General features: G+C 41.9%; 1 protein-coding gene across 19 annotated transcripts in view; it reads right to left on the reverse strand.

The window, feature by feature from the left end:
* The window catches only part of LOC140728384 (PTB domain-containing engulfment adapter protein 1-like), a 383,776-nt gene that overhangs the window by 218,406 nt on the left and 150,085 nt on the right, over positions 1-15,285 (reverse strand). Inside the window, exon 1 of one of the 19 annotated variants that reach the window (XM_073047030.1) lies at positions 5,062-5,228. The exons of the other annotated variants lie outside the window; for them this stretch is intronic. The gene's annotated coding sequence lies outside the window, so the exon portion shown is untranslated. Of the gene's footprint in view, positions 1-5,061; positions 5,229-15,285 lie in introns of those variants that run through there. 19 annotated transcript variants of the gene reach the window in all.

The raw sequence follows: 15,285 nt of genomic DNA on the forward strand, positions 1-15,285 counted from the left end.
CAGATTACAATTATATGGAGGCAGAGGCTAGTCTAAATACTTTTTAATTTTATATGCATTCAGGTAATTGACATGAAAACCTTTGACAATGTTTCACATCGGCTATCATATCCACCTCACCACCATTCCAATGTAAATGTCATGGATAATTTTATCAATCAGGGTGATTTTTCTACTCGCTTTATACTTAAGACTGTGAGGCTCAGCACAGCTCCGCCGTCAAATTTAAATTTACAGATGACACCACTGTCATTGGCCAAACCAAAGGTAGTGACAAATTAGCATATAGGAGGAAAATTGAAGATCAGGCTGAGTGATGCCACAACCTCTCACTCAATGTCAGCAAGACCAAGAAGCCGATTATTGACTTCAGGATAAAGAATTTGGAGGTCCAAGGGGCAATTTTCATCAAGGGATCAGAGGTGAATAGGGTTAGCAACTTTAAGTTCCTCGCTGTTATTACTTCAAAGGATCTGTCCTCGGTCCAACACAAAAGTGCCATTACAAAGAAAACACAGAAGTGCCTCTACTTCCGTAGGAGTTTGCAAAGATTCGACAGTCATTTCAAATTTGACAAACTTCTATAAATGTGTGGTGGAGAGTATATTGACTGGTTGCATCATGGCTTGGTACGAAAACAACGCGCTTGTATGGAAAAGCCTACAAAAAGTGGTGGATATGGCCTAGTTCATTGTAGGTAAAGCCCTCCACATCATTGGGCACATCTACATGGAGCACTGTCACAGGAAAGCAGCATCCATCAGTAAGGACCCCCATCACTCAGGACACATTCTCTTCTCGCTGCTGCGATTGGGAAGGTGCTACAGGAGCATCAAGACTCACACCACCAGGATCAAGAACAGTTATTGCCCGTCAACCATCAGAGTCTTGAACCAAAAAGGGATAACTTCATTTATCCCATCATTGATCTGTTCCCACAACCAATGGACTCGCTTTCAAGGACTCTTCACTTCATGTTTTCCATATTTATTGCTTGCTTGCTTGCTTGTTTATTTGGTGTTCCTTTTTTTCTCTTTTATATTTGCATAGTTTGTTGTCTTTAGCATATTAATGGTTTCAGAACCAGAATCAGGTTTATTATCACCGGCATGTGACATGAAATTTGTTAACTTAGCAGCAGCAGCAGTTCAGTGCAATAAATAATCTAGCAGAGAAAAAAAACATAAAAATAAACAAGTAAATCAGTTACATAAATTGAATAGATTTTTAAAACTGCAAAAACAGAAATACCGTATATTTAAAAAAAGTGAGGTCATGTCCAAAGCTTCAAAGTCATTTAAGAATTGGATGGCAAAGCTGTTCCTGAATCGCTGAATGTGTGCCTTCAGGCTTCTGTATCTCGTACCTGATGGTAACAGTGAGAAAGGGGCATACCCTGGGTGCTGGAGGTCCTTAATAATGGACGCTGCCTTTCTGAGACACCGCTCCATAAAGATGTCCTGGGTACTTTGTAGGCTAGTGCCCAAGATGGAGCTAACTAGATTTACAACCTTCTGCAGCTTCTTTCGGTCCTGTGCAGTAGTCTCTCCATACCAGACAGTGATGCAGTCTGTCAGAATGCTCTCCACGATACAACTATAGAAGTTTTTGAGTGTGTTTGTTGACATGCCAAATTGCCAAATCTCTTCAAACTCCTAACAAAATGTAGCCGCTGTCTTGCCTTCTTTATGACTACATCGATATGTTGGGACCAGGTTAGATCCTCAGAAATCTTGACACCGAGGAACTTGAAACCGCTCACTCTCTCCACTTCTGATCCCTCTATGAGGATTGGTATCTGTTCCTTCATCTTACCCTTCCTGAAGTCCAAAATCAGCTCTTTCGTCTTACTGACGTTGAGTGCCAGGTTGTTGCTCCACTAGCTGACATATCTCACTCCTGTACGCCCTCTCGTCACCACCGGAGATTCTACCAACAATGGTTGTATTGTCAGCAAATTTGTAGATGGTGTTTGAGCTATGTCTAGCCACACAGTCATGTGTATACACAGAGTAAAGCAGTGGGCTAAGCACACACTCCTAAGATGCGCCAGTGTTGACCGTCAGCGAGGAGAATATTTTATGACAAATCCGCACAGACTGTGGTCTTCCGGTGCCCATCTGTTGGAGGTAGTCTTTCATTGTTTCTATTATGTTTATTTTATTTAATGAAGAAAACGGATGTATATGATTACATATATGTACTTAGATAATAGATTTATGGTGAACTTTGAATCATATGTGTGCACAAAAATTGGCCATGTAGATTTTCTGTAGGTACTGGTGTCGAAGCAGCACAACATTTGCAAGACGAGCCAAATTCCAAACTCCAGTGGAATTTTTGCGGGAAGCACTGGAACTGCATGGGCTGCAGATACAAGCTTTCAGAAAGGAATCAGTGGGCCGCAGGGTGAACAATCTATCTCAGTTCTTTTCATTAGTTGTAAGTAATTTCATCCTGAAAATTTACCTAATTGGTTTATGACTTGATGTATTGTTTGCTGTTGTGTGCTGGGGCAGCAGGCTGAGAGTAGCAGACACCAACAAAATCAACAAACTCATTCGTAAGGCCAGTGATGTTGTGGGGATGGAACTGGACTCTCTGACGGTGGTATCTGAAAAGAGGATGCTATCCAAGTTGCATGCCATCTTGGACAATGTCTCCCATCCACTCCATAATGTACTGGTTAGGCACAGGAGTACATTCAGCCAGAGACTCATTCCACCGAGATGTAACACTGAGCGTCACAGGAAGTCATTCCTACCTGTGGCCATCAAACTTTACAACTCCTCCCTCGGAGTGTCAGACACCCTGAGCCAATAGGCTGGTCCTGGACTTATTTCCATTTGGCATGATTAACTTATTATTATTTAATTATTTATGGTTTTATATTGCTATATTCCTACACTATTCTTGGTTGGTGCGACTGTAATGAAACCCAGTTTCCCTCGGGATCAATAAAGTATGTCTGTCTGTCTGTATAGGCCCCTTATTTACTGCTGGTTTTAAAACTTTACTAAGATGACAAAGGATGCAAACGTAGATTTCAGAAACAGCTGAGCACAGTACACATTAAAGTCATTAGTGCTGAGGTTTTCAAACCGGAGAGGGAAGTGTCAAGGAATCGCTAAAATTTGAGTGGGCTATTTTTGATATTTATTCAGTGTTAATAATTGGAATGCTGACAGGCAAGAGAAAAAAATCAGTGAATGCAAGCAAGGAAATCTTGGGAACATCTGAATTAGTAAATAATTCAGGGTTAAAGAGCCTACACATTTTTTCCACCTTATGCTGGTGTTATATCAATATTCAAGAAAACAACAAAAGCTGGGAACAAAAGGCCGTTTTGCCAAACATCTGTCCTTAAGGAAAATGCTGGAATCCATGAATAAGAGGTAAAAACAGAACACTTAGGACATTATCACGCAATGAAACAGACACAATATGGTTTTATGAAAAGGAAATGTTTTAAAATTTACTAGTGCTCCAAAAATGCAAAAAGTAAAATGAGAAAACAATAGATAAGGCATTTTGAATTTCCAGATGCATTCAATAAGAGGTAGCAGAGAATACTCTGCAAGATAAGGCCTCATAGTATCAAGGAACTATATTAGCACAAATAGAGGATTAATTAACTAAAAGGAGGCAGAAAACAGGGAAAGAATGAGTCATCTCCTGCCTAGCAAGCCTTAACTAGTAGGGTTTTACAGTGATCTGTGTTGGGACCTCAGATGTTTAAAATCTACTTGTGTTACTGATTTAGACATACAGACAGGACATATGGTATCAGATCTGCTTGTGAGATCAAGGAGGAAGATAAACAAATGAAGAAAGTGGACTGTGGGATATGTTGTAGAATACATACACTGTATATGCAGAAATATAAAATTTTTCATGGTACTAAAATTTTTTAAAAAATGCATATCATCAATTGCCTTCTGTTTGGTCGTCTCAGGCACTGCAGCTACTGCTTTTATATTCTCCATGTCAGCATTTGCCTCCATGAGCTGGACCTGCAGTCGAGTTACATCACCTTCTACCGACTGTAATGCAACATCTTGTTGCTTCAGCTCTGTGTCACTGTCCAAGACTAAAACTCTTTTCACCAAATTAAGTCTTTCGCAGGCAGATTAACCCATAATTGACTGTACATTTTTTGGCACGACCACAAATGAAAGCGTGTGCACAATATTTTTGTGTGATACCTTTGCCATGCATGTTCCTTTAACTGGAATGTCTGCACCTGAATACCCAGTCACTTTTATATTTGTCTTATGTAACTTCGGTCTTGGCTTTAAAGCATTAAACTCAGATTCTGCAAGAACATTTACTTGTGCTCCAGTATCAAGTTTAAACAGAATATTGTTTTGGTTCACTTGCAATGGAATAGTCCAGTCATTCTTACTTTGTTTATTTTCACAAAGCACATCTAAATAACATTCCTCACGTTCACCTTTAAGCACACATTTACATGTTTCATTTTATTTTCCTTCTTTCTACTTTTACAACAGCGTGAAAAATGATTAATTTTACCACAGCCATTGCAAATATGTGGGACACTGATTTGGACGATGTTCCCACGCACAGCGATCACATGATTTTTTTCTTTCAAATGCCGTCTTGCTCTCTGTTGGTTTTGTGGATGTACTATTATATTTCTTGAGATATTCGCAGTTTTTACAGTGCTTACATTGCAGTTTTCAACAAAAAGCTCTTCAGCCTGCAACGTCACGGTCTCAGGAGCTTTGCAAAGCGCCAAAGCTTTTTCAAAATTTAAATCTTGCTCTCTCAACAGCCTTTCTCTCAGAGCATTATCTCAAATGCCACAAACAATTCTATCATTAATGAGACAGTCAGTGAGCAATCCAAACTTGCATGTTCTACTACCCTTTCTTAACCCAGTAACATACTGATCAATTGTTTCAGCAGCTCTCTGCGCACATGAAGAATTCATCACTCATACGTAAAATTACGCTTAGGTATACAAAATATTTCAAATCTGACCATTATTGACTTTAAATTGAAATTTTCTCCATCTTCAAAGACAAAATTATTATATACCTCTACTGTGTCATTCCCGATTACATGGAGCAGAAACGCAGATTTGGTTTTTTCTGATTTTTCTTCATAATCGATCGCCGATAAGTACAGTTCAAACTGTTGCTTGAATATCCTCCAATTCTCAGCTACATTACCAGTCAGCTGAAGTTTTGTTGGGGTTGTAACCCTTTCATTTTACCGTTTACAGTTCAAACTTTTTTTTTTCTTCTTTTATCTCGATTATCTTCGATTCTTGATTCTCCCATATTATGCTTCCAGAACCACTCCTGACACCATGTTGTGTTACTTCTGTTTAAACATACTGTGGGTTAACAATGAAGAATCATGTTCTGGAAGAATTAGATAACTTTTATTTACAGTAATAAATAAACACATCTTAACCCAGCCATGTGCTGGAACATGCTAGCAATCCTGCGCATGCTCAGTGCTCCGCCCAATCATGTACGGGCACATCATTGCACATGATATCACCATATTTGGTATTGAGAGAGATTTAAATACTTTTCTTAGAAGAAACGCAAGATTAGAGTTCAGGTACAGCTTGTGGATATCAGCCTTTATTGCTGCACAAATGGATTACTGCTTTAACTGTATAGCATTTTGATTGAGCTCCTATTTGGATTTCTTGTGTTGGGTTAGACTGCATAATTGTTATTTTCTTGTAGTTTTAACTTTCTTATGCCCGCTTGTATTTATATAATTATTTATGCATATGAATTTGTCTAGTGTGTCCCCTAGTGGTTACAGTGCTTTGTATTATTCTGGATGCTTCTTGGGTATCGCATTATTTGAATAGGGGCTATCTGATTGGTTAAAAATTTGAATGGAATGTCCATTATCTATGGTTTCAGAAGAGCAGAGCACTTTGTCTTTCCATCTTTATTCTCCTTCCCCGTCATCACCTTCTCTGTCACTACTCTCCATTTCTATCCTTTTTATCACCTCATAAAATGATTGCGAAGCAGCAAGTTTTATGTCTCACCCTTGACTTCTGAAAGAACCTCAGATCAGCAGAATCCAACAATTCCGCACAGTCAGCAGGATGGTTGCGAAGATTTAAGGACTTGGCAGAATCCCAGAGGAAGTGAAAACGTTAGTGCGCGAACTTAAAAGGAGGTAAAAGCTCCCTCCATGAATTCCAAATTATCCAAGAAAAAAATCCTAGTTCCACTTCACTACACCAAATGGTGGAAGTTTGAACAAGGCCTTCTGTCGGCTGGGGTTGACCATGGATATTGCATACTAGCTGTCTATGTGATAGGCAAGTCAGGAGAGTACGATCTCATACTGTTTTTCTAGTTCATCAAAAGTTGCACGCTTCTTCTGCATTCATTGAATGAATGAAAGACCACAATCAAAATCAGGTTCAATATCACTGGCTTGCGTCGTGAAATTTGCTAACTTTGTGGCAGCAGTACAATGCAATACATACTAATATATTAAAAAAAGTATAAGTGTGTGTATAGTAGCCAGCCCATCCCCATACCAGACGATGAATCAGCTGGTCAGAATGCTCACCACAGTAAATCTGTACGAATCAGCAAGCACGATCAAATCAAACACATTGCACAGAGGTTCTACCAGTGATACTTCTTGGAAAACACCTACTACAATCCTTTGAGATAGCGCCACCATCTGCATTCTGAGTAATTACATTAGATGTTTAAAGTTCAAAGAACATTTATTATCAAATTATATACAGTCGACCCTCCTTATCTGCGGGTTCCGCACGCGTGGACTCAACCAACCACAGATCGGGAATACCCGGAAGTTGAGCATTGTTCGCCTCGCGTCTCATTCGTTCGCTACTTGTGAGTGAGAGGAAGGAGTTTATGGCTAATAAGGGATGGCTGGCTAGCTATGTAAAGCGCTACAGCCTCCAGAACTTAAAGATCACGGGAGAATCGGGATCGGCTGATGCCAAGGCAACATCAGTGTTCCCAGAAGAGCTATGATGGTTGCGTCTGTACTAAACATGTACAGATGTCTTTTTCTTGTCATTACTCCCTAAACAATACAGTATAACAAATATTGTATTAGGTATTGTAAGTAATCTAGAGATGATTTAAAGTATACGGGAGGGTGTGCATAGGTTATGTGCAAATACTACACCATCTTATACAAGGGACTTGAGCATCCGCGTTTTTGGTATCTGCGGGGGGGGGGGGGGGGGGGTCCTGGAACCAATACCCCGTGGATAAGGTGGACTGACTGTATACAGAATACAACTCTGTGATTCACCCTCTGCATACAGCCATGAAACAAAGAAATACCATGGAACCCAATCAAAGAAAACATTTAACACCCAAAGCGCGAAAAAGTTACAGTATGCACAAACAGCAAAAAGAAAGCGAACAACACACAGAGTATGAAACTTCAAACCCGGTGTCCAGGAGTATTCAGTTTAGGTCAGTGCCATGTCGCGCCACTAGCTGACCGCAGGCCACAGAGCCTGTCTTTCCCAAAACTCCCCAGTTCACAGTAAAGTGCCCTGACCAAACTGCTCAAAAACAGCAAAAAAAGAGTATAACCAGAATCCAGAAACACAGGCAACATGAACCTCTCAGTTCCCTAAAATGAGCCCACAGGAACTCGAGAAATGCAGCTCCAATCTGCAGCGAACTGACAATACAGGGACAAGATCCAGACACAACTCTCCACCAACAGCACACGTAGCTTATGGCAAGGTCTGCACACCATTGCAGGCTTCAAAGCTAAACACAGTGGAGTTTCCAACATTACTACCTCTATCCCAGATGAGCTAAATCTTTTTTTACACTCGATACAATATTGCCAACGCTGAGGAGAGCCGCCAAAGAGACCTGCAGCTTGGTTATCTCTGAGGCCGAGGTACTCCGGTGTTTCCAAAGAGTGGACAGCCGCAAGGCTGCGGGACCGGACGGCATCCTAGGGCGGGTACTCAGAGTGTGCGTGGCACAACTGGCAGGTGTGTTTACAGACATTTTTAATCTCTCCTGCTCCCAGTGTAGAGTGCCCTCCATTGTTCACCATTGTTCCTGTAACAAAAAAGACCAAGATAGCACGTCTGAACGACTGTCATCCTGTTGCACTCGCCTCAATAATAAGCAAATGCTTTGAGAGGTGGGTCAAGGACTACATCTGCAGCATGCTGCCACCCAAAATGGACCCCCTGCAGTTCACCTACCAACACAATCGATCGACAGATGACGCAACAGCCACAGCTCTACACACCGTCCTTACACATCTGGAGAAGGATGCCTGCAAGAATGCTGTTCTTGGACTCCAGTTCAGCATTCAACACCATAATTCACTCCAAGCTTGACAAGAAGCTCAGAGACCTCGGTCTTCACCTTGCCTTGTGTAGCTGGATCCTGGACTTCCTGTCAGATCGCCAGCAGGTGATAAGAGTGAGCTCCCTCACGTCTGCCCCTCAATACGGGTGCCCCTCAAGGCTGTGTCCTAAGCCCCCTCCTTTACTCTCTGTATACCCATGACTGTGTTGCTACCCATAACTCCAATCTGCTAATTAAATTTGCTATGATACTACACTGATTGGCCTAATCTCAAATAATAATGAGGCAGCCGACAGAGAAGAAGTCACCACCCTGACACAGTGATGTCAAGGAAACAACCTCTCCCTCAATGTTGCAAAAACAAAGAAAATGGTTGTGGACTACAGGAGGAATGGAGACAGGCTCACCCCTATTGACATCAATGGATCTGAGAGGGTGAACAGCTTTAAGTTCCTCGACATACACATCACTGAGGATCTCACAAGGTCAGTACATACCGGCTGTGTGGCGAACAAGGCACAAAAGCACCTCTTTCACCTCAGACAGTTGAAGAAGTTTGGTATGGGCCCTCAAATCCTAAGAACCTTCCACAGGGGCACAATCGAGAGCATCCTGACTGGCTGTATCACTCCCTGGTATAGGAACTGTACTTCCCTCAATTGCAGGACTCCACAGAGAGTGGTGTGGACAGCCCACAGCATCTGTAGATGTGAACTTCCCACTATTTAGGACATTTACAAAGAAAGGTGTGCAAAAAGGGCCTGAAGGATCATTGGGGACCCGAGTCACCCCGACTCCTGGAAACAGTACCACAGCATAAAAGCCAGGCCATCAGACTGATTAATTCATGCTGAAACAATTGTGTTTCTATGTTATATTGACTGTCCTGTTATATATACTATTTATTATAAGTTGCTGTAAGTTGCACATTGCACATTTAAACAGATATGTAATGTAAAGATTTTTACTCATGTATATGAAGGATGTAAGTAATAAAGTCAAATCAATTCAATCCAGTTTCTCTGCCAGCAGCTAGCAAGCGGGAGAGGTGGACCAGTCAAAATCAGGTGGACCAGTCAAAATCAGGCAGACGGTACCAAACACCTGCCCACCCTCCACTCTCAACCTCATCAACTTCAAGCTTGCTCACTTCGCAATCCGAGAGAAGCAATAGAGCTGATCACGGGATCGCGCCCCGCCTCCAGGCCGCACTCTCCACTTCCAGTTTCACTAAACTCCCTCAGAGACAGCAAAGTGCCAGATTGCTCAACCAGCCCAAGAGAACACACCATCAAAATGTCAATGCCAGGCTCTAATCACAGGCAGCTTAACAGTACAATAATATTCAGAAGAAGTAATGAAAGAAATTGTTCCATGAACTATCTGCAGGATGTCGCTGTTGGTTGCAGGCGCCATCTTGCTAGCTTGATAGCCCACTGAAACAGCGCCACCATCTGAACTCCAAGGAATTATAGCATGAATGACATGGACTCTCCAGTGGCCTCTATTGGCTCAGGTGAGGATGACGGTGATGAAATAACAAGATTGGCAGCTATGTCACAGTTTGCTCCAGTAAAGATCAAGGAAGTGAGGACTGAAGATGTAACATATGAAAGAAGACTGGCAGAAGATACCAGTTTGCTAAACAATACATTAACTACCTAACCCCTCAAGTGGGAGATCCATCAACTATGTCCTGAAGCCATCACACAAGTGATTTAGTTATTGATATGGTCAATGGATTCTGGTCCATTGATCACTGGTGTCTGAATGTCAACCATAGATGACAGTAATACAAGCAAGAAAGATCAAAGAATTTAAAGTACCACCAAGAACATATGCAGTGGACCCAACAACTGAAATTGGATTGGATGAGACTACCACAAAGGCTTAAAAACAGTTCCATTGTCCATTACATGGCTTTGAGGAAACATCTGAGAACTTAACAGCCATTGATTCAACTATCACACATTATGTGTCTGACGTCCTGATTGCATCGAAGCTGCACACGAGTGTGAACATAATATGATTCACTTGCTTGATTATCTATCCTCCAAGGGTCACAAAGCAAATCTAGACAAAGCATAATTGCAACAAGTAGTAGTATTTTGCTTGGCATCGGTAAATAAGAAATCACTGAGGACTGAGCAAAAGACGTTACGTCAGAAAAACTACCTCCAACAGTTCAGCAAATCCCCATCACTTCTGGATTTCATCGCTACAAAAGTGAACCGTTTGATTCATGTGTTGACATTGCCCAACCACTCAACATTCTACCAAGGGGTAGGAAGCTGTTGGAAACCACTGTCTTCTTTTAATAATACTTTTTATAAGATTTGTACTTTTCAATAAACTTGTGTATTTTTCACATTCACACTGGCAGAAAGCGATATAGCAGATAAACTAACGGTTTATCACCTTTCTCATTTTTCATTGGCTAAGTATGAGCACATTATCCATATGATGCAATTGTTTTAATTACATAGCCTATTAACTAACTTAACACTAAGGAATTTTCTTCATCTTATTTATATAAGTGATAGATTTTTCAGAAGTGCTACCTTTATTCCTTTGTTTCTCAGCTCTTTATTTAGTCTGCTTAGTATTGTGTTTGTTTGTATTCTAAAATAAACTGAAATCTTGGAAATAAGACTACTCACCATTTTTAACTCCCTGAAAAACTCCAAGGATCAGAAAATAAACGGAGATCCAATAAAGCACTCAGACGACTCTGTGACTCGTAATAAAGAACAACTAAAAGTGTTTCGAACTTTGACGGTGAGGTGACATTGTCTGCTGCACCTGCATTACGAGTCCCTGATACAGGTAGACCATTTACCCCGTATGTCAATGAGAAATACATGATGGCAGTCTTAACTCAAGAACATGGAGATGGATAATATCCTGTTGGCTGTTACTCTGCCAAAGATCTGATGCTGTTCACTCATGATTCCTCAATGGTAAAAAGAGGAATTCGAATAACAGGATGAACCATTGTTTCTGGAACTGAAGTACTGGTACCAGGGAGCAAGGCTCCTGGTATCTCTATGCAACAGGCAGAAATGAAAGCTCTGACTAAAGCCTGTAAGGTGGTAGAAGGAAGAATGGTGAATGTCTATACTAATTCTCAACATGCTTTTCGAGTTGTTCATGGTTTTGGAAACTTCTGGAAACGAAGGGCATTTCTTACAGCTGTACGAATCCCAAACAAGAATGTCCAATTGGTGCAAGAACTTGTGAATGACATATAATTGCCGTCAGAAATTGCTGTACTAAAATGTAAATGCTCGCCAAAATGGATACAATGGAAAGCTGTGGAGATGCATTCACAGATGAAATTGTGATAAGGGCAACACAGGAAGAAACAAAAGAAATAGAAAAAGCAACAAAAGAAGTAAGAAAAGTCAAGAAAGAATTAGAAGAACCAAAAACATATGCAGTCGACCTGACAACTGAATTATGGAAACAAAGTTGGACTATCACAGACGAGCCTACAAAATGTTCGATAGATGCAAGCTCATTGCACTAATCAGGAAAATTGGTTCATAATGCAAACAGTGGGACGTATAACAATGATGGGGCATGGAGATATGGCACTAGCCATAAGCTCATAGCTCCAACTGTGTTGCTTCCTTATCTGGCACAGCAGATACACCTCCCCAGGACTCAATGGAATGGAAAAGATGATCAACAGATTCGCACAGTGGTGGAAGAATCCAAAGTTCAGGGCACAAACTCAACAAACATTTGAAAGATGCATGACTTAACAGAAAATGACCTCTGGAGCAGCAGAGAAGCTACCACAATTAAGTGTTTCTGCCCCACCTGCTCCATTTTTACACTTACAAGTGGGCGTTATTACTTTGCCAAAGTGTCAAGGAAATCCAGACAAACGGGTAATAGTGGACAAGTTTTCAGGATGGGTGGAAGCTATTCCAGCAAGGAAAACCTCTGCCACACAGACAGCAAAAACTCATGCAAGGACTAGATGAGCTTTGCCATATAACATCAACTCTGACCAAGGAGCACATTTCACTGGAAATGTTTAACAGGAATTATCTCAACTGATGAATATTTTCTTTTCATTGTTCACATCACCCAGAGTCATCAGGACAAGTCAACCAAATGATTGGAATCATCAAACAATGACTAAATATGTATCATCATTGCAACCCCCAACAAGAGAAATAAATTGTCCAATTAGTAACAGGGTATTGCATGTCACTGCCGGGAACTTTTGATATTAAAGAGGCTGATATACATATTATGACTAACAACTTAGCTAACCATTGTGTGAAATTAACCCAAGCTATACAATCACTTCTACACAGGTTTCTGCCACTTGGAGTGATCCACTCACCCTGATTCCTGGTGAGTGAGTCTTAACTAAGAAACCACGTAAGGAACTACAAGGAACGCGATGGGATGGTCCTTATCAAGTGCTGTTAATTACTAACACAGCAGTGAAAGTAACAAAGCAGATACAAGTTAGCTACTGTAAGTGAGCTAGAGTGGCACCCTCGTTAAACATAGAAACATTGAAAACCTACAGCACAATACATGCCCTACCTTAGAAATTACTAGGTTTAGCCATCACCCTCTATTTTTCTAAGCTCCATGTACCTATCCAAAAGTCTCTTAAAAGACCCTATCACATCTGCCTCCACCACCGTTGCCAGCAGCCCATTCCATGCAGTCACCACTCACTGAATAAAAAAACTTACCCCTGACATCTCCTCTGTACCTACTCCCCAGCACCTTAAACCTGCGTCCTCTTGTGGCAATCATTTCGGCCCTGGGAAAAAGCCTCTGACTATCCACATGATCAATGACTCTCATCATCTTGTACACCTCTATCAGGTCACCTATCATCCTCCTTCGCTCCAAGGAGAAAAGACCAAGTTCACTCAACCTATTTTCATAAGGCATGCTCCCCAATCCAGGCAACATCCTTGTAAATCTCCTCTGCACCCTTTCAATGGTTTCCATATCCTTTCTGTAGTGAGGCAACCAGAACTGAGCACAGCACTCTAAGCGGGGTCTGACCAGGGTCCTAAATAGTTGCAACATTACCTCTCGGCTCCTAAATTCAACTCCATGATTGATGAAGGCCAATACACCGTACGCCTTCTTAACCACAGAGTCAACCCTCTGATCCTCCACACTGCCAGGAGTCTTACCATTAATACTATATTCTGCCATTATATTTGACCTACCAAACTGAACCACCTCAGATTTATCTGGGTTGAATTCCGTCTGCCACTTTTCAGCCCAGTTCTGCATCCTATCAGTGTCCCTCTGTGACCTCTGACAGCCCTCCACACTATCCACAACACCTCCAACCTTTGTGTCATCAACAAACTTGCTAACCCATCCCTCCACTTCCACATCCAGGTCATTCATAAAAATCACGATGAGTAAGGGTCCCAGAACAGACCCCTGAGGCACACCACTGATCACCGACCTCCATGCAGGATATGACCCATCTACAACCACTTGCCTTCTGTGGGCAAGCCAGTTCTGGATCCATAAAACAAGGTCCCCTTGGATCCCATGCCTCATTACTTTCTCAATAAGCCTTGCATGAGGTACCTTATCAAATGCCTTGCTGAAATCCATATACACTACATCTACTGCTCTTCCTTCATCACTGTGTTTAGTCACATCCTCAAAAAATTCAATCAGGCTCGTAAGGCAGGATCTGCCCTTGACAAAGCCATGCTGACTATTCCTAATCATATTCTCCCTCTCCAAATGTACGTAAATCCTGCCTCTCAGGATCTTCTCCATCAACTTACCAACCACTGAAGTAAGACTCACTTGTCTATAATTTCCTGGGCTACCCTACTCCCTTTCTTGAATAAAGAAACAACATCCGCAACCCTCCAATCCTCCAGAACCTCTCCCGTCCCCATTGATGATGCAAAGATCATTGTCAGAGGCTCAGCAATCTCCTCCCTCGCCTCCCACAGCAGCCTGGGGTACATCTCATCCGGTCCCGGCGACTTATCCAACTTGGTGCTTTCCAAAAGCTCCAGCGCATCCTCTTTCTTAATATCTACATGCTCAAGCTTTTCAATCTGCTGCAAGTCACCCCTACAATCGCCAAGATCCTTTTCCATAGTGAATAATGAAGTAAAGTATTCATTAATTACCTCTGCTATTTCCTCCTGTTCCATAGACACTGCCCCACTTGATAGGTCCTATTCTCTCACGTCTTATCCTCTTGCTCTTCAACTAGCATTATAACACGCTAGTAACCTCTGACCCAGTGCCTATGTTACTGGGCAACAGTGAGCAAATCACTACTCAGCCTGAAGACTACAGAGTCCAACAGCCACTGCACGTTATGAAATTTATTCTAATATTTTATATACAGTAATTAGCTATGTATATTCAATTGCTCTATGTGTTACAATTATTTGTATTATTCTACCTCCCGGACCATGTTGCCACCACAGATTCCACTGCCTTATCCCGCTAAACTGGTTTGCAGACTGGGAGCATGCCATCTCTTACCTCCGCACTTGTCTGAGGGCTGTCTTTGCCGTGACTGGAAAATCACTGAAGTAGACAGGAGAATATCCCAACTTCATCAGATTAAAGGTGACGAGCAGTTCCTTGACTCCACAGTGGCTATGGGTGCCACCCCCCCCTACCGGAGGAGAGCTTGGCTCAACCGTCCCCTGGACTGGGCCCAATTCCACCACTCCTTGTTCAGAGGCCACTCTAGCTGGGCCCTTCATTCAGCTGGGAGCCAGACCCAATGCATCAGCCAGCTCAACTCCCTGCTTAGTGGGTCCTTGTACAGTTGCAGGAAAGAGTATGTACTCCACTCCTCCACCTACACAACAAGAAATCCAACTACAGATTAGATTCAATGTCCTGGATGAGCAAGAATTTCCCCTGCTGACCATCTTGTCTCATCCTTCCTCACTCAAGGCATCAG

Source organism: Hemitrygon akajei, chromosome 5 (assembly GCF_048418815.1).
Source record: "Hemitrygon akajei chromosome 5, sHemAka1.3, whole genome shotgun sequence".
NCBI lineage: Eukaryota > Metazoa > Chordata > Chondrichthyes > Myliobatiformes > Dasyatidae > Hemitrygon > Hemitrygon akajei.